This window comes from Etheostoma spectabile, chromosome 14 (genome assembly GCF_008692095.1).
Source record: "Etheostoma spectabile isolate EspeVRDwgs_2016 chromosome 14, UIUC_Espe_1.0, whole genome shotgun sequence".
Classification (NCBI taxonomy): Eukaryota; Metazoa; Chordata; class Actinopteri; order Perciformes; family Percidae; genus Etheostoma; species Etheostoma spectabile.
The window spans coordinates 5,983,204-5,994,339 of record NC_045746.1 but is presented as its reverse complement, the minus strand read 5'-3'; the positions used below and the strand labels follow the sequence as shown (position 1 = coordinate 5,994,339).

The 11,136-nt window shown below is 41.5% G+C and overlaps 2 long non-coding RNA genes across 2 annotated transcripts in view; one reads left to right on the top strand and one right to left on the bottom strand.

Annotated features, from left to right (window-relative positions):
• The window catches only part of LOC116702149 (uncharacterized), a 17,309-nt gene extending 6,616 nt beyond the window's left edge, over nt 1-10,693 (bottom strand). The window contains exons 1-2 of the long non-coding RNA XR_004335082.1: nt 10,579-10,693; nt 3,767-3,769 (exon numbers count right to left, since the gene is read on the bottom strand). This is a non-coding gene — a long non-coding RNA (uncharacterized LOC116702149). The remainder of the gene's footprint in view (nt 1-3,766; nt 3,770-10,578) is intronic.
• LOC116702137 (uncharacterized) overlaps nt 5,682-11,136 on the top strand; it is a 15,652-nt gene continuing 10,197 nt past the window's right edge. The window contains exons 1-2 of the long non-coding RNA XR_004335070.1: nt 5,682-5,695; nt 5,868-5,869. This is a non-coding gene — a long non-coding RNA (uncharacterized LOC116702137). The remainder of the gene's footprint in view (nt 5,696-5,867; nt 5,870-11,136) is intronic.

Below are 11,136 nucleotides of genomic sequence, written 5' to 3'. Positions count from 1 at the left end.
GCTTTCATTTTCTCAAAGGCAGAGCAGTATACCCAGGGCTCGGTTTACACCTATCACCATTTCTAGCCGCTGGGGGACTACAGGGATGGGGGAACGCATATTAATGTTTATGTTAACTTTTTTTGGTGTTACTTTTCCACTTCATGAGGAAATGATTATGAGAGAAATGCTAATTTATTTTTCTGCTGTCATTGAGTAATTAATGGATACTTGGGGTTTAGAATATTAGAATGTCTGTAGGTTGGAAGGCAACAAGGCTAAACTTATTTCTTTTGTTTGTAAAGCCAGGGAGCTTATTTTAAGACAGTTTCTTGGCGTGTAAACCAAGGTGAAGATTAACCTGACGCGCCAGATAGTTCATTACACAATACCATCTGAGAAACCATCATTGGAAAAAAAAATAGCATTTGAAAATGGCAGGCACGTTTAAGAATTACCTGGCAGGTGATTGGATGAACCATCTGTCTACTCTTGCAGAAGCCAGTCGGGAGAAGGTTTTCCATTGAGAAAAATCCTTCACAGCAATTCTTTGCTCTTTTTCAATGAAGAAATACTGTTCTGATATAACTGAAGCTTTTGAAGCATCTACGCTAACCTCGAGCGTAGATGCACGTCATTGTTGTTTTTAACAAACAGTCGGGATCGTCACAAACACCTAAACCACGCCAATAGTATAACGATACTGTAGGTCCATGCTGCTGGTTGTTTGGACATAAGTGCATTACTTTAATCCAAACAACATGGATTTCCATGTGATATGCGATTCTTGTGTGATCTTGCAAGGAACCAGCTGGCGTGCAGAGAAAAAAACACATTTTCAAAGTAGCACAACGCTGCAAATATGAGACAACTCAAAATGTCCAAAACATTTAATGTTAATTTCAATCAGGAGAGACTTCTTTAGAAAGAACAAATCCATTCATGAAATGGTGCACAATAAAGTTGGAATTGTGAAGAGTCTTTGGCAATTAGACCCTGTTACATACGTAGTATACATAAGCGAATAGAGATGCCATGTTTAGAACAGCAGGAATATTCCCCCTAGACCAGGGGTCTCAAACTCAATTTACTTGGGGGCCGCTGCAAGTAGAGTCTGGGTTTGGCAGCTTATGTCAGATTACCTTTAACTGTTAAGTGCGTGTCAGCACTAACACTGATGACAAGCACACACATTAAGCTTGATATGAACATAAGCAGCTGTTTTGTATCGCAGCCCTTTACCCCGTCCACTCTCCTGTGTTTTTTATGACTTGACGACAGCCAGCTTAAACCCTCTTGTTAGGCTAAGTGTTAAAGTAGAAACTATTTTCCAGTGTAAACACTACTGTACCACCCAAAGGCCTGGCTGCAAGGCAAGAAGATAAGCAGCAGTAATCACAAAATGTCCTAAAGCTCTTTGTTGTTGCTGCAAATGCAAGCGCACAGGTCACAGCATGGAGTTTACAGAAGGCTTTTCTTAATGAGAAAAAAGACTGTTATAAATCGTTTGGCAAACGTAGTCATGAAACAAAGATGAGGGTGTTAATCGTCCATTCATCAGTCTAAAGACTTAGAAGAATTATTAAGCTCCAACCAAACGTCACCGCAGGCTCTTTTGGTGTTAATGAAAGTTTGAACAAACTGGTTATTGTTTCATATTTGGCAAGTTACAGTTTTTAAGTGCAAAATTAAGGGAAATATTTCTTATGCATACTTCAAAATCATGTCCCAGCATGCAGGACATGCTCAATCAACACTGTTTAAATGAAACTTAAGATAAAGTGACTATTAAGCAGTATTACCTAAAGGTACTAGGTAATTACCACTTTCACTTCCCCCCTCAGGCCTCCTACAACTTGTCCTACTTGTGGCCCTTTGAAGGGAAAAAAAGAGATGGTATACAGCTGTATGTGCCCTCCCCTTCTCCAGCAGTTCATGGTTTCCCCCTGAGCCTTCCGACCCTCAGTCAATGACCCCAGTAGGGAGCTCAGAGCACTGCTGCTGGGATTAGGCATGAAGGGGGATTTAACAGCCACAGACCTGGAGGGCAAAGAGGTGGTTCATATAAATTGTCCCACATGGCCATTATAACATCTCCCCCCCTCCCCTCCCCCGGTGAGTGCTAGGAACTCAGGGGAGCTGTCAGCCTGGCAGGGAGGCCCAAAAAGTGCACGTTGACAAAATTCTCTCCTCCACAATAGCTCCCATAATGTTTGCTCAGAGTGGAAGCTATATCACAGGGCTTGTACAAACAGGGGAGGGGGCGGAGGGTGATTGAGAGTTACAAAGAGGCCTAGTGTACTGTATTAAGTGGACCCAATGCCATGCAGCTCCTACACGTGCTGTATATAGACCTTCATGCGGAGGCTTCAAGAACAAACCATCCAGCTAAATGAGAGCGTGATAAAGCCCGAAAGTCTCTATTACTCCCTTCGGTGGCCGACAGGGGCAAACGCCCTGCAACTTCACAAAACAGAAGAAAATTAAGCACATTAACACATGCGCAGCATTCAGCAAACGCGCTGCATATACACACAACACAACCAAATACATAAACGCGATGCAAATAGAAAACGATGCAAAAAGAAAAGCACGCAAACCACGAAAACGAATGCAACAATAAAACGCTGCATTAAGAATACACAACGTACCGTATACTGTAAATAAGGAGGGCCAAATGTTAAAATGAATACTAACCTTGTTATGTTGCCGCTATCTTCACTTTTGGTCCCGTTTCCAAACAAACCTCTCATCTGCTCGCTCTCTTTCTCTCTCGTTCCGTGGGGTCAAAAATGCAGCTGTTCCACTAAGCTGCTCCCTCTAGAGGCCTGGAGAACTTCCGTTACATAATCTGAAGTTGCAGGGCGTTTGCCCCTGTTGGCCACCATATCTGCCTGAGGTCTGTACTTGATTGCACCGAACATTTTTCCAAACATACTAATGTCAGCTGGCTATTCTCCCTCTATTAGGTTCTCAGAATCTCGTCTGCTTTACACAAAAACTACTTTGCCCACTAAGTGTCGGACCTTTAAAAGTAGTTCCTTCTCTGGTATTTCTACAGATCAAATGACCTCTTTTCTCAAAAGGTAAAGGGAAAATAAGGTAATGGATATCTATATTTGTTATTATTTTTATCAGTCAATATGCTTATGGTTGCAAAAGTCTTGTGAAGCCAAAGAAGCAATCTCCACTCTGTTCAGTCATTGTGATGAATTCCTGATAATTCTTCCAATGCTTTAAACGTGTCATCCTAGGCCATCTGTCAGCACTTGTCCGTTTTATTGTATTTCTTCATCACATCCAGACTGCCGTGATGCCACATGGAAACACCTTCTTCTCTCTGACGTCTACTGTTATTTTAACATGGAGCTGAAATGTGTTTGGAAAAAAAGAGCTAGGAGGAAATGGAGGCAGCGTTACAAAGGCCTCATTGTTTGAGCAGTGTAATTGTCTTTTTAAGTATTGCCACGGGTAATCTCAGCGATGGATGGCTCACCTGTTCTTTCCATTTGGGCTCCCGTTTTTCGCTCTTCCCCTGAAGCCAGCATCTTTCAGCTGCTCTGTTGGGTGGGATAACCATATGGAAACAGAAAATCCAGAAGGGTCCATTAGTTTTTAAAACTTTCCATGCTGGTTTATTTAAACACCAAACCAGCAATTTAAAATGCATATGGAATGTATTGTATTGCACCTTTTTGACATAAACACATTGAGGTCTCTGTAATTCGAGTTGTACATTTTTCTTATCAAACATTTTGACTTGATCAAACTTAAAACCTTCCACAACTCCCTTTAGATATGTGATCTTAATTTTCCCACAGAAAGCATCAGAGGCAGAGCCTGATATGAAAGGGGAAAAATTGATAAAGTGTGAGAGAATGGACCTGAGTACTGCAGGGCCCTCCAACTAACATCCTTAAAACAGCAACAATAATCACAGTAGAGATGGGAGCGCCTTGACGTTGGGCTCCAGTTTCAATTTGTGATGCTGCTTGAATGTTTGGCACCTTCTTTTTTTAAAAGAAGCCAAATTCAATAGCCTTTGGTACTGAGAAATCAACCAAAAGGAATGGTTAAACCGGCATATTAATCACTGCAGCGTAAAGCACATGGAGTACAAGTCTGGACAGGAGGCTAGATGGCGCTTACTGACAGTAGAAAGTGTATATTGACAGGAAACATGGAGAAGCATGAGGCACCTGCAGTATCACAGGTGTTAACCCTATATGGGGTCTTTCCTGAATTTTTCCATTGAAAACTGTCAAACAAAAGCAAAAAAAAACACTTGGAAAGACCCTGGATGTTGATGTAATTAAAGTTTTATGCTTCATTTAGATTGTATCTACAAATGAAACGCTTCCTTTTGCACGCAGGCACTTAGATTTAAAGTGTGGAACACTAAGACCACTCAAACTGCTGTCCATAGTTATAACCTGTACTCTACAGACTGCCCAGGAATGTGCCAGTATCAACATGTTTAAATTCCACGAAAGATTCCAGCTAAATGGCCCATTCACAAAACACATCCAGCCTGTTCAAGCTGATGTGAGCCCCCTTCCTGGCACTGGAGGCGCAATGCTGAGTTACCATTACTCTGCACTGTGGCTCAGGTGAGCTTACCTTGTTTTGTAACTGTATCTACTTGGCGGCTGGTATTGCATTCTGTGGTGTCCTGGAAGCCACTGTGCCATGAAAGAGCTTGTTTTCCTGGTAGCACTCTAACTGAGTGGGACAATGGAGAAGCCTGGGAACTGAAACCCAGTAGGCAGCCACTAACGGAAGCCCTAGAGCTGTGATCTGCTCCCAAGTAACTGCCTTGTTTTTGTCATCATAGTACCCTATAATGTAGATGAGCCTTCCCACTAAGAGTACGGTTTGCTCTAGCTTTGCCTGTGGAGGGTAAAATCAGGACACATCTTTTTCTCTGTGGTGTGCCTGGACATGACTGACTGACTGACAATATGCAGCTTCATGGAGGAGCTAGCCAGAGTTTGATATGTGAAAGTGTTTATTCTTTTGCCAAAAAGAAAATAAAGCATGCTTTATGTTTACAGACATTCTTTTTTTCAGTTGTCAGTTCAAAGGCGCTTGAACTCGAGCGTGTCGTTTTTCCATGTGCGTTCACTTGCACAGGTCTCTCTTCATCGAAAACAACTTGAGGGAATCAACCCTAAACTGCTGATAGTCTGAGCTCATCATGTTGTTCCAGAACAAGAAAGCTTTGCCGTTTCAACGGATAATTCTGCTTTATTACAACTTTGGTCAAAGTTATAGTTCTAATCATTTTTTTATTATTATGTAAACTGGGCTGCAAACATGGGACAAAGTGGGATAGACAAGGTGACATTCCCCAATTACATCATTATTTAGTGCTGAAACAATTACGCAATTATTCAATTTGTCATTTGACAAAAAAAGAAATCACCAACAAATGTAATAACCAATGAAGCTTTTCAGCTATTTATGAAGCAAAACGTTATCTCAGCTTCGGCCGTGTGAAGATTTTGCTTCTTTGTTTTATAGACTGAATCGCCATGACGTTTCACTAACAAACAAAAACATTTCCGAGTAGACAAAGGGCCGTTGATGGGAATTGCAGAGATTTGTAAAATTGGCAATCTTGTTTGTTTCTATTTTCATTAACTGTAACTGTAACATTTAAAGATATTAGGGGTGGGGGAATAAATCGATACAGCATCGTATCGCAATATTTTCAGTGACGCCAAGTATGGATCTTTCATGTGTTGGTCAGTTTGTCTGCTTGACAATTACCATTTTGCAGCAATACAACTGAATTGATATGAACACAGAAATGTACCTTTTTAGATAAAACAGATGTTGACAAAGTTTCCTTTTTGGTGAGATCATTTGAAATTGGGAAAAATTAGAAGTTGGAAAAAAGATTATAAATTTCAATATATTGCAGAATATCGCAATATGTTTAAAATAGCAATAATATCCTATCATGGCATAAGTATTGTGATGATATTGTATCGGGAGGCCTAAAAGATATATCGTTAAACTGGGAGGTCTGACCAATCTGTTGTTTGTGCTGTGGTTATTTTCTGTACTGTGTTGCTTTCCTAGCGTCTTTGATAAACAAAAGCTATCGTTACGAACAGCGACGTCTTACCGCCTGTAAGACTGACTGCCAGTTTGGTTGGTGTCATTTTCTTTAGTCTGTGGCCCAACAGGGAAATTAGCTCTCTATCCTTACATTAGTGAAAGTTTTGACATATGAAGGCATCAAACATGCATTTTAGATGAATGAGGTGAGAGTATATCCAATTGTTCCTTGTCCCTGTTTGCTTAGTGCTTTTCAATCGTATCTACGGGACGCTAGAGTTTTCTAGAAGTTTTTATCAAGAAACGTGATTGGGTATGTATCATTTTAGATTAAATATCTTGTGGTCAATTTAAGTTGTCATCTTGTTTTAAAATTGAAGAGCATTTTTCAGTTGTATCTGTCATTTTAAAGACTTAAACAATTTGGAAGGAAGAAATATTAGTTGTAGCCCCAACAATGTTTTCTTTCTCCTGGGCTGTAGTAAGACTTTGCTGTTAGCCTGTTAGCTTGTTCACAACCTGTCCGATCATCAGACTGTGTTGTTTGCCACTTCAAAACTTTGTTATGGGAAAATCAGTGTGCTCCCAGATCTGAGCAGTTATTTTGTGTCATCAAAACCGATTGAAGCGATGGCCAAACAATGACATAAGTTGTAATAAGGAAGAATTATCCTTCAGTTGCTCTCATCAGTAGAAAAAGTCTTTATTGATGATATACTCTGTCAACTTTGCAACCACCTATGAGCTAAAACAATTTGACCCAGTTTTTTTTTAGATATTTGTCTGGATGACAGGGCCCGCCTGGTGCTCTGGTCCTCATCATCCAGCTGCTGAGCAGAGAAGAATCATGACACAGTGACACACTTTGGCAGTACAGCTGTCTGTGATATAGTTGATAGTGCAATGAGAAAAAACAGTTGCATGCGGTGCTGCGAGGCAGATTTTCTTCTAAAGTAAATCACTCTGTTTGACTTGCCTGAAGATAACAAACATGCACATACAGTACACAGACAAGACAGGTGATGGAGGACCTAAGCCAGATACTGGGGTATTTCCTGAGGCTGTGGAGGAAGGGGCCTGGCGTGTCACTGCTTGGCAGCTCTCTGTTTAGAATGGCACATGCAAATTAAGATTGGGAGGTACTCGCAGGTAGAACTCATGGTACAACATGACATCATGACTTTGCTTAAACATATACGCCAACTTTCTTAAGCCAAGTGGCGTGTTATCTGTACACATTTTGAGCTATCCGGGTGCATGTCTACACTGTAAACAGTGGATGTAAACATACACGCCATTTGGTGCGTTATCGTACGTAGAAAGCGATGGTTGAGTTTAGGAAATGTGATACAGGGTTGGCTTTAGTTAAAAAGGAGTGCGATTAAAAAAAGAGTTTAGGAAACGTTACACACGGGACACGCTCCCCGGTCTCCTGGGTGAATGTCCTGTGTTTTACCCCTCCACCACCCCGACCAACCTCCCTACACAGATTTTTGCCCTTTTATACTACTCGCCACGGCGTAAATTCACACGCAATCGCAAGGTAATGTCAGTCAATGGAGGCCAAACGGCATTGATAAACAAGCTAAAAAGCGAGTATGCGTCTTGATAACACGCCAATAATGGCATACCAATTGGTGTGTCATACATACGCCATCTGCTGAGATCAGTATGCATGGTAGAACTGTAACTTTGTCCAGTAAATTTTTCCGATGCGAATAGAACCGGCAGCTACATGCAGGGTCTGACCATCATGATGTATTTGTTGCTATCACCTAGGAGAGTTATGTGAATCAACCCAGCCATATTTTCTTTGTACATAATGCAGTGAGTGATACAGTTGGAAGTTGCTTCAGTTTAGTCTTGTGAAGGTTTTAATGTTTTCTTAAGGCTGAGTTCTTAGTTAACATGATGTCACTAGCTTGTTATGCCTGCTTGAAGACTTAAGTTTCATACTGTGTTAAATGTGTTATGTAGCTATGGACCCACCTGCTCATGTCTTAAGTATCAATTGTGCATATTCACATGTGTGCTAAAATGGCTGTCAACAATAGAAAACTCAGTGTAAAAGTATAAAATCCAGAAGGAATGTTCCTTCGGCGCTTTTCTTTTCTACGGGTCATGACACCTCTCCAAAGTGATTTTTGGAGAGAAGAGATTTCTGTCAAGATTAAACTAACAATGCCTCAAGCATTAGCATTTGTCTTCTTTTTTGATTCTCAATCTCAGTGTTGGCTGTCTTCCCTTCCCATCACCACCACCACCAGCTCTCTGTCTCTTTCACTCTCTGTCGCTGTCTCTCTTTCAGCTGCATCTGAACGAGTGCTGCGCTCCCACACAGTGAATGCTGTGAGCCACACATACCCTGTGACCCCGCCCGGCCACTGTGCTATAAAAAGCCAGTCAGTTTTTATCCAAAACCATGGAAATCAGTAGCAGCGCCAGCCGCCACCCTTACTTAACCTTCCAGTCTACTTCCTGCCAAGGACCTGCCATTTGTGCCACTGTGCGAGTTCTACACAGTACAGCTTGTTGGGAAACTTTGTATCTATTATGATTGCATGCAGTGTTGTTTTAAGCTGAGGCTGTACTCTAGATAGCTGCGCAAACAGTCTATATAGCTTCTTTTTTATCTTGCAAAATAAACACGCAGCTGTCTTCATTGAGAAATGGTAATCCTTTCTTGTTTAAAGGAATCTGTTTTGTACAAAGGTTTGAGTCTTGTACTTCTCATTTCTCTAGTTGTCAACTTGATGTCAGGTTGAGTATTTCCAGAAAGTTCTCTTTCCCTTAGACACAAAGGAAAATGTTTTTTCCATGGGTGGAAGAGGTGCTCGGATTTATTTTGTAGGTAAAAGTAGGTACTTATTGGGCAGAAAGGCCTGATGTCTGTGCAGACATTTGCCAGCCAACCAGCAGAGAGCCCCTTTTCCACACACATGTGCCGGCTTAGTTTGACTCAGTAGGACTCGCCGCGTCGGCCCAGCACGGCAGGGATTTGCGTGTCCGTTATAACGGGACAACCTGCTTTAACTGTAACGTGCTAGCAGTGGGCTAATCTCACATTGCCTTCCTCCACAGCGCTGCGGAGGAGGGTCTAGTAAGTCCACATAACATTCCTGGATAGGGGAAAAACACTCTCTAGTTTATTGCCATTTCTTTAAACCAATCACAATCATCTTAGGTGGTGCTAAGCACCGGACAGAGACACATAGTGTCAGGAAGGAACTTGTTTTGGTAGAACATACGTACGTTCAAAGGTTGTTTTAGGCGTGCAACAGATTGGACAGATAGTCTAATAATAATAATACATACTGTTTATTGATCCCCAGTGAGGAAATCACAATTCACACTATGTTTTTGTTAGAAATCACTACACGCTCAGAGCCTATTCATGCACAAATGGAGAGATGTCAGAGTGAGTGGGCTGCCCTAAGCGGTGGGGGGGGGGGGGGGGGGGGGGCGTACGATGCCTTGCTTTGCCCAGGAGGTGAACTGGCATCTCTCCAGCCACCAAACCACACTCTGTACTTTGGTCTGTACTGGGACTTGACCAGCGAATCTCTGGTTCCCAACCCAACTCTCTACGGACTGAGCTGCTGGCACCCCTAGCTAGCTGTCTGGATTTACCCTGCGGAGATCTAAGCAGCAGTTAACCATAGTCCTCAGAAATCCACCGGAGTTTAGAATGCCAACACATCCGTCCGCACCTGAACAATTACGGTAATGAAACATCGTTGATAGAGGCTAGCACTGGCCTAATCAATGGCTGTGACTAGTGGTCAAAGGAGTGGCTGTAGAAGGTGGATTACAATAAAAGCCCGACAATCATTTTCCCAGTTATTGAAAAGCTTTGTGCCAGTGGAAAAACACCACAGGAAGTTACTGGTTCCAGTCAAGAAATAGGCCAGCACATAATATGGCGTACTTGTGTTTTTTTTATGATGTTGTGAACATTGGAGAGACCTCTATGATACCTGTATCAATCATCTCATCGATATTGCAACAAGAAATCAAATAAAATGTCACACTATTTCTTTAATTCGTAATTAGCGTTTTTAAATGTGAAAACTAGTTGAGGTGAAGCAGATTTTTATCCTGCAATATGAATATTTTTTTTGTCACTCTGGAGCAATGGAAACAAGTTGATAGATCATAGATCCTGATGAGGTCTGGCGGCTCATGCTGCAACGAGGAGCCGCACCGCCATTTGTGGGCCTCAGCGCACCGCAAGCCGGGTAGACATCTTTAAAATGCAGTTTCAGGTTGTTTCAGAGGTACAACACCTAACCGCACCGGCCGCTTTTGCCTCAGCACCAAGACTGCACCGAGCTGCACTGTGAGGGATTCTTTCTGTTTTTATTTCTCTAATGGGACTTTTCTTTTGTTGCTGCATGGAGCTATTCTTTGTGTCCGGGCTGAAAGTTGTGCGCTAAGTAAGCTTGTAAACTATAGAATCTGTCCATTATTTGGGGCAATTTTAAAACTCATCCTGTAGAGCCTACGTTATAGTTTGTATTTGATATTTCCAACTGTCTTCATCATTTTGAAACCAGAACACAAGAAATGTTGAGGACTAATTTTTTTACTCCTGCCACCTAAAAAGGGGAAAAACTGATATTACTATTTTTATCTTAGGCTACATAACATAGGTAAGCTATTTATTTTGTGTGAACAGCTTTACTAATCTTAAATATTTGAGTTCACAGAATGAATGATGATATTTTACCAGTAATGGAACTATTTCTCTATTAATTTGCTGGTCCAGTCAGAGTGACTGAGAATAAATAACACAAAGTTGAAAGTATTTTAAAACCCTAAACAATTCGGTGCTTTTGAGAACCCTAAACTCAGAACTGAGTTTTACCCTTAACTATCTGACCTGCCATACTCATACTGTCCAAAATTCATTAATATGAATGCTCTGTACTGACTTAAATGTGATCTTTATTCCGCTGATGAGACAATCTGTTCTTTCTTAAAGCCAAACACTTGGAGGAATGTTCTCCTCTTCCCCTCTGCTGGCATGTGAGCATCTCATCCAGCTTTGCTAAGTATCAGTTTTGAGTGTAATGACAACGTTTCTGAGCA